Source organism: Desmodus rotundus, chromosome 7 (assembly GCF_022682495.2).
Source record: "Desmodus rotundus isolate HL8 chromosome 7, HLdesRot8A.1, whole genome shotgun sequence".
Taxonomy (NCBI): domain Eukaryota; kingdom Metazoa; phylum Chordata; class Mammalia; order Chiroptera; family Phyllostomidae; genus Desmodus; species Desmodus rotundus.
This window is the reverse complement of record NC_071393.1, coordinates 116540111-116555524: the sequence shown is the minus strand read 5'-3', so window position 1 is coordinate 116555524 and position 15414 is coordinate 116540111.

Genomic DNA, 15414 nt, shown 5'->3' with positions numbered 1-15414 from the left:
TCCGCACGATGAGATTAGGCCTGCCTGGATAATCGCCCTACTTCAGGTCGGCTGTGCCAAACAACATAAGGCAATCATGGGAATGATATATTCAGAGGTTCCGGGGATTAGGACATCTTAGGGGGTGGCAGTGGGAGGCCACGTTAGAAATTCTGTCGACTGTAGGAACTAGGGATGGAGATTCGGAATCCTGACTGTACGGCCTCGATCAGCAACCTTATGGCGAGGTGAGAGTGGAGTGTGCGTTCTTTTTTTTCTTTTTTATTACTTTATTGTTGTTCAAGTCCAGGTGTCTGCATGTATCTGCCCCCCGCCCCCTCCCAACCCCAGCCATCGGAGTGTGCATTCTGGTAGTTGCCTAGGCAGTGTGCTCTTGCACTATTCTGATCGCTCACCAGAGAAGGTCTCATACCCATTTTGTGCATATGAGACTTGACCGGATCTCTTGTGGGATTCTGGTGATCACAGTTGCTTCTGGAGTCAAGCTCCTCCTTCCCCTGAATTAGGTCAGCCTGTGAGTCTTCTCACCATCCCTGTGAAGGGTGTTGGCTCTGTTCCACAGCAGCCCAGATCTGGAATTCAGTCCCATTCCAGTCTTGGCACACAAAACAAAACACACACACACACACACAAACACACAACACTTCCTGTGGGAGCAACAGACCTTACTGAGATTTGAGACATACTCCCATCATTCTCCCTACCCCCATAGCACCAAGCATCCCTCTCTCTTTTTTTTTTTTAATATGCGTATTGATTTGAGAGAGAGAGAGGATGAGGGGACAGGAGAAAGAGAAACATCAAGGTGAGAGAGAAACATGGATTGGTTGCCTCCCTTATGCGCCCCAACTGGGAATCGAACCTGTAACTATTGTATGTTCTCTGACACGGAATCAAACCCCCACCTTTTGGTGTACAGAAGATGCTCCAACCAACTGAGCCACACTGGCCAGGGCAAGCATTCCTCTCTTTAGAGGTCCTCACGATGTTTATTTCTCACTCCTCTCTCGCCTTTCCAACTTCTCTTCTCCCGCCGCTTTGCCTTTTCCTGACTCTCAGGGGCCAGCCCATTTCTCCCTTTGTTACGGGCACAAGTTCATTTCCCCAGCTCCAGGCTTTCTTTTGCACAGCTGATGATTTAGCTAAAACAGTGGCATCACCACCACCAGATTCAATCCTTTAGTCAAGACCTCCCTCCTTCCAAGCCTCTGTCTTTCTGTGGGAGTAAGGGTGAAGGGGGTTTCCTTCTTCCAGTCCCACATGCTATGCATGCAGGTGACGAGAAAAACGGGAGCGTAGGGTTGGAGCTCCTCCCGGAGCAGGTTATGGGGAAGCGAACACCTGAAAGGGTGACTGGGAGGGAGGAAACCAGGTCCCAATGGAAGGGAACAGGTTTTATTAATAGAGGGTGAGAGCACAAAGCCCGCTTTAGGAACTGAGGAAGGAGCACAGAACTGGACCTTGAAGATTCAAGTAAGAGGAGAAGAAAAAACAGCTTTTCAGGCAAGGCCCTTTTGACCAGAAAGGCAGGGAGGAGGACTATTTGGCTGCTTCTTACTATTACTCGAGCTCTTTGACAGGAGTGGAGGCATGTCACAGAACACGCAGAACACACTGGGTGGCAAGGCCAGCTTCTAAAAGGCATAGCACACAAGGCTATTCCTGGACTTCCCTTCTGCAGGCGGTGGGGAGCCACTGAGGTTTTGCATGGCATGTCAATTTGTGCTACCGAAGTTACTTTTATTGACTTAGCTGGTATGTTGGCAAATGTAAACCTTCAGATTACACAAAACCTGCCTTTAGACACACACACACCCCCTCCTGCAATTCGCAAAAGAGCAACTGGTTGGTAATATAGGGACCTGCATTGGTCTGTTTTCTTCCCTTGTCTTAGTGATTCCTTGGTTCACAGGGAACCAGCAGCAGAGCTGCCACTGACAGGCAACGTGTGGAATACCATTAACTGCCTCTCAGCATCCGTCCCACTTTTAGTGCGACTTCTTCAAAGCTGGAAAGCTGTAAACTCCTTGTCTCAGACTCCTCTGCAGCTACGGTTCTGCATGGTGCAAAGTAACGGATGTTAGATGCAGTTATGAGAAATAAAAGGCAGAAAAGAGTCAGGGGTCACCATCCTGATGCTTCAGCAATGTTCGGCTGATAAGCAACGTCAAGGCCATGTGGACATCTACAGCAGCAGTCCACTATTCACTCTCTAGATCCGTGAGTGTCAAGTGGAATTGGAGGGAGAGGAGGTGGAGGTGGGACCCGATCCTTGGATGACGGCCATGATGGCGGATTCTGAAACTGAGCCATCTCCTTGGAGCCTCCTAGCTACGGAGGAGTTGCAGCTCCCCAGCGATTGCTTTTGCAGTGCTGTGGCGTTCATTCCAAGAGGGAGCTCAGTCCTCCAGCCAGCCGTTCTGATCATTATAAAATCATTAATTTCCTTCTTCATTAAAATACCCTGGGTGGCTTTTGTTTCTGACTCTGAACCTTAACTTCTGCAGCAAGAGGTTATAAAAGCATAGTTTTTCACTAAACAGACTCTCAAAAAAAATTCTTACAGTTAACATCCAAACTGTGATGAATTGAAGGGTCTGGAGCCACATGCCTCTTAGCATGCGGGCTTTTCTGAGACAATGCTCCCCAAGTATGACACATACTTGTATATCTCTAAGGATACATGGTCCTCCCTCTGTGGGAAGTTTCAGAGAGCACCTGGTGGACATTCACACCATTTGGACAAGGGCATATTTATTTTCGTGTGTACTAGAAGAAAATTACGGGTAGCAGCACATCAGATCTGGTTTCATGAATCGGTGACTTCATGAATGTTGTTGTACGCCAGCAAAACATGTTAATTAATCTAATGAAAAATGTTAAGTAAATAACAGATAGATGGCACACAGATCTGGCAAAAACCATGAGAATGGCATTCAAATGGCTGAGGTTAGGGAAACCCTTTCCGAGTTACCCATTCTCATGAGTCCCCTCCCTGAACAAACGGAGGGGAGAAATTTGAGACCGTAAATTCTGTACTCCAGTCTGTACCAGAACTCATTCCCAAAGACCACTATTCTTTTTAACTCCAGATGTTACTGAAAGTCTACACGGCTCTGCAGTGCTGCGGAGAGAACACCCAGAACCTGTGGGTTATCACGTGCCAAGGCTGGATCAGCTCATCCGCAGGACCAAAGGGCGGGGTGGGAAGGAGAAACTGCAAAATGAGTCTGGCTCCAGGAACGGTGTGCATTCGACATGGAGCCATAAGTTTAGAAATAGCAGACTTGGGTGTGTTTGTTATGGGAGACCTAGTACTAGAGCGAAAGGGAAGATAAGAATCCAGGATTATTCTCCTCACAGGGAAAGCTCGTGAAGTCATCTCCCAAGAATTCCTATCAAAAGCCACAAGCTCCAGACACACTAACAGAATCAGAGGACAACAAGGAGCCACCCTGCCTCTCTGTCTTTGTTTACATCCCTCAGACCTCGGAAAAGATACTACAGATACATTACTCTAAATGTAATGAGTACAAATTGCAACTGCTCAAAATATATACCTTGATAATGCTTAACTGCAACAGCGGAGAGATAAGACAAGAAACTGGACTAGAGGACATTTAGAAAAAAAGGGTCTAGTGATTTCCAGTGCCCTTCTACAGATTACAGATCAGTGTCCAGCTGGCTACATGAATAACCACCTATCTAGGGGTTGGGTGTGGGTGTGTTTTTAAAATTTTTTCCAGCTTTATTGAGATATAATTGACATATAATTGTGTAAATTTAAGGAGTACAGCACGTTGATTTGATATGCTTACATATTGCAAAATGATTGCTGCCAGACGATGGGTGTGTGTTTAAAATGGCAGATTCCCAGTCACCACGCAGAGAGAATGTTGGTTCAGGTCAGAGATGGACACTCAGGATTGGCGTTTTGAACAGGTTGTCCCAGTGGTTGTAGTAGTCCAGTCTGCAAACTACTTTTTGCGTCCTCGTGCCTCATGCCTAGTTGTCTCCTCTCATTGCCCACTAGCCCCTGCTAGTAAACTCCTTCCATGTTGGTTGACTCTAACAGCTCGCTAACCAATCTCCTTCCTGCCTCTTTCTTTCTTTAAATACTTTAGAGCCAAACCAATGACTCTAAAGGACAAGAAGATCATATAGTGTCCAGAAAGAGCCTTACCTCTTGGGGGAAAAGTCATGTAACTTCTCAAAACTGCAATTTTCCTCATCTTTAATAAATATGCCCATATTACTGGGCTGTTGAAAGAATATGACAAAACTATTGATTCAAGTACCTGTGACATGCGATCTAAGTTAATCATATCATTTCTATGTGATTAGCATCCAGAGCTACTGGAGCAGACATGTCTTGTCCCTCTGGGCAGCATCTCTTCCTTTGGAAACGGTCTCCCTTCCCCTGTTCTGCCAGATTCAGGAGGACAACCAATTGCCGATTCTCTGAGGTGAGCACATGACCTAAGCTAAGCCAATCAGACTCCTGGGAATTTGAATGTTGAGTGGGGATCCTGGGATGAAAGTTTTGAAGTTTTTTATTTTTTCAATTTTATAACTAGTTTATTAATTATTCTGTGCTTTCTTTCTTTATCTTTTGAGAGGTCTGAAGTTGAGTCATGAGTTCATCCTCTGCAGATCCCCTCTTGCCTGGTCAGCTCTTCTTTTAATTCTGTAAACTCCCCAATATCCTTCTAACAGATGCCCCCTTTTTCTTCTCAGTTAACCCAGAACTGGCTCCTATTTTCTAAAACCAAAAGGCCCTAACTGATACAGCTCCCCACTGTCTACAGAACAAAGCATATAAACTCATCTTGGACAGATTGTCCACATTGTGTCTACATCTCACTTAACAGCCCCTCCCTGAGTAAGCTGAAGCCATTGTGTAACAGTCCCATGGGAGCCAGTTATTAGACTGTTCGCTTTTTATGGCAAGGAGGGTGTCTAACTCATCTCTGTCCCATGCAAATGGCTTAATTGTATTTCATTTAAAAGAAGAAAAGGCATTCTGTGGCTCAGAGCAGAAATGCTTCCCGGAGTCTAGGGTTAAAAAGAATCTGGTGGTATAAAGCAAGTTCTGGGGATATTTTAAGAAGTATATTACTAAGGGTATGTTCTATTCCTTTGGCTAGAAATTAGGTTCCAAAGTTTAAGACAGGGGGCCCAAACGGACTAGCCCACTGATGGTTAAGGAACCCAAATTCCTCTGTGTTTATACACTATAACCCTCTGAGTTATGCATTTTAGCATCCAGAAAGGTTATTTGTGCCCTCAGGACATCCTGATAACCAGGGAAATCTTACTCGTAAATATTCAGTTCTGGGAACTTTAATCAAGTAGAAGAGTGTAAATTCTTACCCGATCACAATAAAATTAGGAAACAAGGTTGATTTTAAATTGATCTGGTAACAGACTACTAGTAAATTCTCTTTCCTTTCCTTACCTGTCCTGCTTCCTCTGTTATTAGCTCTAGTCACCAATCAGCCGTTGCTCTCTGGGTCCCCATTCATCTGAAGATTTTTTTTTTAATTCCCTGATAGTGGAGAGAGGTAACGATTAAGGCAATTTCTCCTTCAAGAATGATTCGATGAACAAGGCAGCCTTGGAGTCCAATAACCTTGGGTGTATAGCCTGCTCTGGCACCTGTTTGTAGTTTAACTTCAGGCAAGTTATTTCCCTTCTCGAGGTCTCAGTTTCTTTATCTGTAGAATGGGATAATAATGTTGAACCCCACCTCCAAGATTCTCATTCTGTTGGACCATGGCAGCTATAGATCATTGGAATTTTGTAAACAGTGAGTTGCTGTGAGGACCAAGTGCCTGAAAAGCCCTAGAATGGTGCCTGGCAGTGAGTCAGCGCTCAGAACGTCTTCCTTTCCCGAGTGCATGGAAGCCGTTTGCTCTGATGCCGTCCGTCCATTTCCACACCAGACCTCGAATCCTATTCCATACAGGTATATGTACATAAAAACATACATTTTTAAAAGATTTTATTTATTTATTTTTTTTTAGAGAGAGGGAAAGGGAGGGAGGAAGACAGGGAGAGAAACATGGATGTGTGGTTGCCTCTCACACACCCCCAAATGGGGACCTGGTCTGCAACCCAGCCATGTGCCCTAACTGGGATTGAGCCGACGAACTTCTAGTTCACAGGCTGGCACTCAATCCACTGAGCCACACCAGCCAGAGCTAAAAACATACAATTTTAATATATAAACATATATTATGTACACATTTACTCATTTGTTCAACAAATACTTATTTGTGTGATTTGTTATTTTGTGATTTGGTATAGAATCCATTTGCACTATCACTGCCGTAAACCAGGTAGACAGGTTTCTGTTCTCGTGGATCTTCCTTTCCAGTAGGAGAGTGTTCCGGGTGATTCGAAAAGGAGGCGCCACGTGGGGGAGGAGTGCCATGTGGACTGGACAGGTGAGGGAAGCTTCTTTGAAAAGGAGGCCTGAGAGGCCCAGAAGATGAGGAGAAGCCAGCCCCAAACCAGGCTGGGGAAGAGCTCCCAGGCAGAGGACTCCTTTGCCCAGCAAGTGTGAAGCCCCAGGGCAGGAAGAGTGTGGTGTGTTTGAGGAACAGAAAGCATTCCAGTGCCAGGAGGGATGGGGTGAGAGGGAATGGTGGGCCCCTGCTGGCCACTGTGAGGGGTTGGGACTGTAATGTGACACTCTGGAGATGCTGAAGCCAGGAAGGGATGGCGATCTGATTTACATTTTAAAAGCATTGCTCTGGCTGCTGTGACCCAGAGTGGATTGCGAGGAGCCAGGATGGAAGCAAGTCTCTGTGGCTACCACACTAGCGTCCTACCAGATGAGTAGACTCCCAGAGTTAGAAAGCGCAGTGGAGCCTGGGGAACACTGGGCCTCATCCCCACCTGCACAGTGCAGTCACCCAGGGGCACTGTTAACAAAAGTCCAAGGATCCACAGCCACCACCAAAGGCCAAGAGAATGAATCAGAATCTCATAGATGAGGGCCAGGCTAATGGGATTTTTCTTTACAAAACTTCCTGGGATACTTATATGCATTCAGAACTGAGAATCACTGTATATGGGGGACCTCTCCAGGACCCAAGCTCTGGCTGCTGCCTGAGATACATTTCCAGGGTCCGACATCCTGTTATAACTTTCTTTTGCAGGGTGGGCTGAAATGAGCCACTTGGGTGGCTTCCCTGCATCCTCAGGGAGACCCATCGGTGACTCTTTTTTCTACTAAAGTTACCCCTGCTTTCTCCCCCATTGACACACCCAAGGTAAATCTCAGCAAAGGGGAGTGAAGGAACCCAGAAACAGGAAACCTAGACAGAAAAAGAATTGTCAGGCTCCTGGGAATCCCCCCATCCTCCTGCAGGGTGCCCCCTAAAAGGCTCTTGCACACAGGGCACTGCATGTGCTGCTCAGAATCAGCAAGAAGTCCCCAAGAGGTGGTCTGATGACTGTCCTCTCCCACCCAGTCCACATGGAGAATTTGGAGAATTCGAGAACTGGAAGAAACTTTAGCATCAGTAGTTTCATTCTAATTTAACCATGGGTTGGCAGGGGAGGGAGCCAGGCCCTAAAGATAGTCAGTCATGTATTTCTAAGGCATTCCTAGAAGCTTGAGAGTGGGGAAGAGAACTTGACACCCACATGCTGGCAGGCTGTGTTCTGTAGTTCACAGTCCTCACAAAAGCTCCACAAAACAGATGCTGTTATTCTCATTTAGAGTTTAGGCAACTAGGTTCAAAGAGGTAAAGCAACTTCACCAAGGTCCTGCCGAGGCTCCATCCACCACGGCGCTGTGTCCTCTTGGTGTCTTTTTCTAGAGTCTTTCTTAAGTGGAGGGATGGTCCGCATCACTCTCCCCGTGTCACCCCATTTGAGATCAGGTATGTACCTGAGCTAGCTCCCTGTTTTTTGCTACTCCTTGCCCATCATTCTGTCCCCCGACCCCCACCAAGTGCTCTCCCCCAGTGCCCAGCCCCTCTGGCCCTTCTCGCTTATCCCTCCCCCGTGTTCCCTACAAACCCAAGCCAGAGCACAAGGCAGCCCTAATATGTTAAGAAAGAACCAAACGTGGAGGTTGAAAGGCTGTCCGTTTTACTTGCATATGTTGATGAAGGGGTGGAGGGATAGAACTGTTTTTACCCCTGTGGTTTGACCTGTCTGTGATGGTTTTGCCTGGGTTGCTGTGATTTTGCATACTGATTCCTCAACAGCGAGGAATTTTCCCAACTACTCCAGGCCTTCAGCGATCTGTCCTTTGTGAGCTGTGTCTGCAGAGTTAGCACTTAGCTAGGAAATCAACTCGTCCTGTAGCATGGGCATGTTATGACTAACCATGGCTGCCACCCCAGATCTGTGTTCCTCGACATGCTAACTGATTGGTTGACCCAGTCGTATGCAGGGACCACTCAATTTATACCTGAAAGGGGGCACCACACCTACTCCTAGACCTGAAAAGAGCAAGGAATAGAGAAAGAAGCAGTTCTTTACAGCATTTTGCTTTCAAGGCAGAAATCAGTCCCTGGAGGAAGCTGCTCCTGTTACCACATTCCTCTTCCTCCTCCAGCTCCTGGCAGATCCTGCCCCTCCTCCGCCCGCTACCCCAAGAGCTCAGGTGCTCAATCAGGCTTGTTTCAGATCTCAGTTGATTCTCAGGACGAGCTAGGCCGCATTATTCCTCTGTTACAGCTAATGAAATTCAGGATCAGAAAGGGTAACTTGCTCTAAGGTACAGAGAGCTAGTGAAGAGCAGGTTGCTGGCCACAAAGCATCAGAAATGCCCTAGGGGGGCCTCTGGTTCACGTTTCTGTGCTTCCTCTAGGCCAGATTCAAGGCTCCTCAAGGTGGAGGCCAGGTTTGGGATCCCAAAGGTCTTAGCCTGTGGCAAAAGTACACTGAGTGTTTGCTCAGTGAATTGTCAGAGGAAGTTTACCCTGATTACCTATTGTGTGAGAAGCAGCCTGGGGGAAAGAGGAAGTGTTTGTGAAGTGATAAGGCCTGTGTACCTGCCTGGTGGTGGTCCGACGCCCTGGGTGGGGGTGGACATGAAGTGGGAGGGTGGACGGCAGAATGGCTCAGGGTGAGGGGCTCCTCCCTGACAGGGGCTAAGGGAAGGGTTAGGGGAGGATGGGAGCAGCACCTAAGGGCTGACTGGTTGCCGGCTTCCCTGGCCTCCAGGCCTCCAGGCGTTCTCCCCTGAAAGAGCCCCAGACCTGAAGGAAGGGGAAGGGAGGCTCTCAGTAGACACAAGGGCCGCCTGGGCTCCGTGGGAGAAACCCTGCGTGTGAGGCTGGCATTTGGGTTTGGGGCACCCTGGGGGCAGATATAGGATCTGAAGGAGCTCCCCAGGAAGATGAAAGAGAAGTGTGGTTTGATTCAATACCTCTGAAAAGAGGACATCTTCTTGGAGGGTCCCACACCAAGAAGGCAAAGCATGGAAAAGCATGGTGTGAGAGGTTCAGAAAAGATGGAACTTGATGTGGGAAAACTGTGTGAGGGGAAGTTTAGATGTTTGTTCAGAGAGATGGCCGGGCCTGATAACGGTCCGTGCCATGCCATCAGGGGTGACAGTGGGAGTGTAGGGTGGCAGTGACAGCGGGGACCCGAGCCAATACTTCACATCCCCACCTTGCCATCCACTGGCTGAGGCACTTTGGGTTAGTTACTTAACCTGTCTGACCCTCAGTGTCCTCATGATAGGGGACTTAGGAGTTGGAAAATTTTAGTTTAAGTAATAGCTAATAAGCTTAATAATGAATGCATGTAAAAGCTTTTGTTCCAGGAACAGAAGGTATGACCCACCCTGACTCCAGGAGACCATAAGCAGTTGCACCTTTGTGCCTCAGGAGGACTGCAAGCAACTCAAGATGATATCTGAGCCACTGTGCTCCAGGGTGAGATGCCCACCGCCCAGGGCGAGAATGCTAAACTTGGTGTTTTTTTTAAATACAATTAACTTTTCCCTGAATTCCAAACCCCTTACCTACACTTTGTTCTCCTTATAAAAAGTGCCATTTAAAAATGGAATTTAAGATGGGTATGAACCCACTGTCTTCTCAGATCGCCGGCCATCTGAATAAAGCGCCCATAAAGATTCAATCGCTGTCATTGCTTATTGGGTTTGGCAGTGACAGGCAGCCTGAACTCCGGTGTCTTTTCCGGTTTCACATATCCGTAACATGGGAGATTATAATATCATCTGCCTTATACCATCGTTGTGAAGGCAAAATGAGATAAAGCATATGCTGAGCTTAGCACAGCAGATAGATAATAAAGAAGTATTCCCCACGTGTGCAGAGAGCCAAGGCTGATGACTGTATAAAAATCAAGGTGTGTTCCTGGGAGGGAGGGTTCTAGGAGCATATTGAACATATAGGAAACTGCCAATCTGTTCAACTTCCTAACAGCTCAAATTTCCTGAGGGCCTACTATGTGCCAGACACTCTTCTAAGTGCTTTATATGTTTTATTTCATTGAATCCTAACCAACACCTGTTGAGGTTGGCACTATATTTATTCCCATTTACACGAGGAAGCTGAGGCACACCCAGTGCAGGTAACTCGCTTGAAGTTACAGTTAGTGGGTAGCAGAACTCAGGCATTCTGGCTCCAGGGCTGCGTCCTTCCATACCGCCTCTCATCCGCTGCAGTAAATGTAAGACATCTAGAGGTACATGCGAGAACCGGTCATGGGGCTCACAGCCTGGCACAGGGCTTCCGAAGCCTCAGGTGCATCAGAATCTCCCAGGGAGGTTGATCTAAGATGCCCACTCTGGGGTCCCACGTCCAGAGAGCCTGACAGTGGCAGCCATGGCAGGGGTAAGAGCTGGAGATGGGGGACAGAAATGTATGGGGTTTTGCTTCGGTTTTGTTTTGGGGAGGTTTTTTTGACGGACAGATCGTGCCTCAGGTTTATTGTACAAACACCACAGAAGGACCCAGCCCACGCAGACAGCAGCCCAGGCGCCACACCAGTTCTTCCATCCTCATATCAATAGACAGAGGCCTCTACTATGGAAGCCTTGTTAGGGGCCTGGGAGCCCCTACATTTGGGAGCCTGAGCCTGAGCTGGAGCCATAGTCCCAGACACCGCTGCAGCCGCGTCCTGGGTCTTGCTTCCAGCCTTGGCCTTGGACTTTGGCCAGCAGAGACGAAGACCTTTGGCAGTGCAGGCATGAACATTTTCCCCAAGCTTGGGATGAGTGATATAAACAACTCAATTGAACTTGTGGCTGCCATTCTTTGAGATCTCAAGCTTGACATTCTTGGGCTTTATGAGGGCCTTGATAGCCTCAGCACGTGCGGTCATGACCTTGGCATTGTTGGCCTGCATCTTCTTCAGGCCCTTCTTGTGCTTTTTGGCAAAGCACATGTTCCTCAGGAACCTGAGGTCTAGCCCGTTAAGAGATTCATATCTTTGTGATCAGGGATTTTTGATGCCATTTGTGTCATTTTCGGGACTGTCTGTATGTGGTTTGATTTTTGAACTTGGCCATGTCTACACCAAAGCCTACGGCTCCCAAAGGGCCTCAGAAATTTATATTTTTAACAAGATCCTTAGGGAATCCTCATGCAGGTGGTCTAGAAGTTAAGGGAGAACTCGTGGGCAGTACAGGAATAATCAGATGGCCCAGTGGAGGTAATATCTCAGTGACGGGAAGTGGCAATGTCTCCTAGATAAGGTGGCATTTGACTTGGGGCTTAAGCATAGATCGGGTTTTGTGTGTCCCTCTACCCTTCCCTATTTGGAGTCTGTATTGGTTGAACTGTGTCCCCACAGAAGATATGCTGAAATCCTGACCTTATTCGGAAAAAGAATCTTTGCAGTTTTTAGTAGGTTAAGGGTCTTGAGATGAAATCATTGCAGATTATCTGGATGGGACCTAAACCCAATGACGAGCGTCCTTAGACAGAGGAGAGAGACAGAGAGGAAAGGAGAAGTCCGCTTGAAGACAGAGGCAGAGATTGGTGTTCCACAGCCACAGCCGCGCAGTGCCTGGAGCCACCAGAAGCTGGAAGAGATAAGGAAAAACTCTCCCCTAAAACCTTCACATAAAGCACATCTCTGCTGACACCTTCATTTCCGACTGCTGGCCTCTAAAACTGCAACTAAAGATACTTCTGTTGTTTTAAGCCACCAAGTTCATGCTAAATGATGCTAAGAAACTAATACAGGGCTTTTATCCTAGTCACACCATTCATCCTGGGAAGGTCTTTGCAATTAAACACTGAGTCGTGGAGGGTGCAGCCTGCAGACAGTTTAGCTGAGACTGCCAAACCCCCTGCCAGGACAGCAGGCTCTACAGGCGGCAGTGGAGCACAGCTGGTAATGATGTAGTGGTGGCTTCTTTGCAAACTCGGGACTTTCCCACCTCTCTTTGGATGCAGGCTTGTAAGGAGTCAGAGAAAGGTTCTGTCCTCACTCAGTCTCTGGATTTGCATTTTACGAAGGAGATGTCAACACCTAGAAAGCGTAATTTCCAGCTCAAAGTCAACGTGCATGCGCGGCAAGGCAGAGCCAGACGGCTCTCTATAGAGGGCACAGCAGTGGAATGCCCAGTCCATGGCTTTCAGCGTGACTTTGCCATGAAGCCCTGGCTATTATAAAGCTGTCATGCTGTCACTTTAACTTCACTCCAAAAGAGTCGATTATTTCTAATGACTACTTGGTGGTTGTCTTTCTTGTCCCTGACCAGTCTGGGGGTAGTAGCTTTTGACCTCTGGCTTAGAGACTCTGATGATTCCCTTAGGCAGAGCTGCATCTTCTGCTTTAGGGATGCAAGTTGATCTATCTTTGGAAGCCCATCTCCAAAATGCAGAAGTTGGCCATCTGTAGAACGGACAGCACTGGTTGTGGTCTGTGAAACACCAAATCTTAGAGAAGTACCTCTTTAGAAAAGCTTATTAATACTTCCTTTGTCCATGTACCACAATGACTTTCTGCAAAGGAGAAGAAAAGGCTCCCTCATGTGCCTGCAGAGAGAGCTTCCTCCTCATCTGAAGCCCTCGCTTCCCATTCCTCCCTCTTGGCTAACACTGGAGCTGAGAGCATAGCTGGCAGAGGAATGGATCTTGTCCCCAAGCTGGTGTTCCAAATGCTCTAGTTACTAGAGGAACAATTCCATGCCAGTTCCTAGGAGAAAGGGTGGCAGAGTTTCAGCAGGAGAAACAGGAATGTAAATCAAACCCAGAAATATTTATTGGGCACATGCCACTGGAAAGGCATTGAAAGGCTGGGTGCTGAAGTAGAAATGGGTGAGGGTTACATTGGAGCATTAGTTTCCAACCCTGGGGGCATGTTGGACCACAGGAAAGACCAAAGGAATTCTGATGCTTTGGTTGTATCCCACACCACTTACATTGTCTGGGGGACATTCTGGCATCAGCACTTTTTAAAAGATCCCCAGATGATTCCAATGTGCAGCAAAGTTCAGGAGCCCCTGAAATATGACATCCCTATGGACCATACCCATTATGTTTTCAGTGGTCTGGGTTGGTCCAAGGTGGGACCTAGGCATTGGCAGGTTTTTTTTAAAGCTGCTAAGGGGATTTCAGTGTGCAGAGGTGAGTCATGTGAATAATAAAGGGAAAGAAGCACGGGCATTATCAAGGTGCCTGCAGCTAGTGCTCTTTTCTGTCTGTATGGTCCATCTCTCTTGCGAGAGGGAATTTTTCTTGAAACAGAATAAGTTTTGGTGGATCTTACAGACTGCTGGACTCCAGATACTGCTTAGTGGCCTATCAAGGGGGGATAAAGCATTGGAGAGGAAATCCAAAGCCTTCTCAGAACAAGGAGTAAAGGCTGACAACAATGTAGTCCCCTGCTCCAGCAAGCTTTAAGATCTCCAAGTGATTTTGAAATAATCGCAAGCTCTATTGAGGATCTGTGAGTGTAGAGTCTTCAGGCAAGGCTGTCTCCAGGTGTGAAGTATAAAATAGCCACATGTTTGGGGGTAGATGTCATTTGATTCTCTATTAATTCTCCTTTGGAAGGCCTCAACTCTGGGGCTACTTCACAGAGTACTAGGCAATTTCCTTCTTTCTTTCTTCCCTCCCTCCTTCCCTTCTCAATACTTTGTCCCTTCTTTGTAGCGTCAGTGGGTACAGACATAAGGTGAAGAGTTCTCATTTTACCTACCTGACCCTACTTCCTTCTCCCCTGGTGTCCCATTTTGGCAACTCTTTTTTGTCCCATGGTACCTCCACTTTGACTGGTCCAGTGGTGGGGTTTTTTTCTTTTTCCATTAATTTCTGCCTTGGTCCAATGGAATTTTTTTCCTTCCATCTGGTCCAGTGGATTCTTGTTTTTTCATCTAATTTCTGCCTTGGGATTCTGCCTTCCTGGACTCTAGAACTTTCTCTCTCTGCAGTGGGCTCTAGGACTGGTGTTCTCCATAAGCAAACAGTGATTATGGGGCAGAGGAGACACCTCCCTTCTCGTCCTGTCCTTTTCAACTTGGTTTTGTCCTCAGAGTATGTGGGCAGTGGTGACAGTTCGTGTGACAGTTCTTATGTTTTCTGAAACTTATTCTGTTGGGACACATTCTTTTTTTTTTTTTTGTATCTTTTTCTTGCATCATCTCTAAATTTCTTCCTAATAAAATTTTTGTTAAAGCCAGACTCCTTAGTGCTCTCAGCTCACACATATCACTAGAAGAACTTTGATCCTGGCAATCAGGATTTATAGGCTGCAGTATATAAGGCAGGGTCTTGATAGTTTATCTTGACAACATTGATGGAGGACATCAATCGTCATGGAGAATAGGTAGTGGAGTTCATGCTTCCCACCCAGGAATATAAAAATTTAGCACCATGAGAATCTGAGAAGAAGATAAATCTTGTTTTTGCAAGGAAAGTGAATTCAGGGGAGATGTGAGTAGATGCTACAAGTTTTGTACTATTAACAACTTTATGGATGTCCTAAAAGGCTTAAACTCACTTAAAACCCACAAAAGTTGAATTATGAATATGAATAAGGGTAGAAAAAGACTACCCTGAAATCTCAAACTTTTTAATAGAGTGGGAACTAAATAATAAGTATCATGTTTTAGCCCGTATGATGTCCACTGTGTCTGAAAACTAGTCTGCAGTTAGGAGCTCTCATTTCTATTCTCGGCTCTAGCACTGACTCAGTATGGATTGAGGCAAGTCACTTAACAGCTTTGGACCTCAGCTTCTCCACATGAGAAATGGCAATTAAAATGCTAGATAGAGGAACTGACATTTATTGAGCAACTGCTCTGTGTTGATGTGCTAAGTGGTTTATAGTATGTTGTATTATTTTATTCATTCACTCAGCAAGTATTTTGGAACACCTATGTACAGGATATTGTGCCTGGTCTCAGGGATTTATCAGGCACAAAACAAAGACCTTGTTCTCTTAGAGATTAAATTCCCGTGGGGC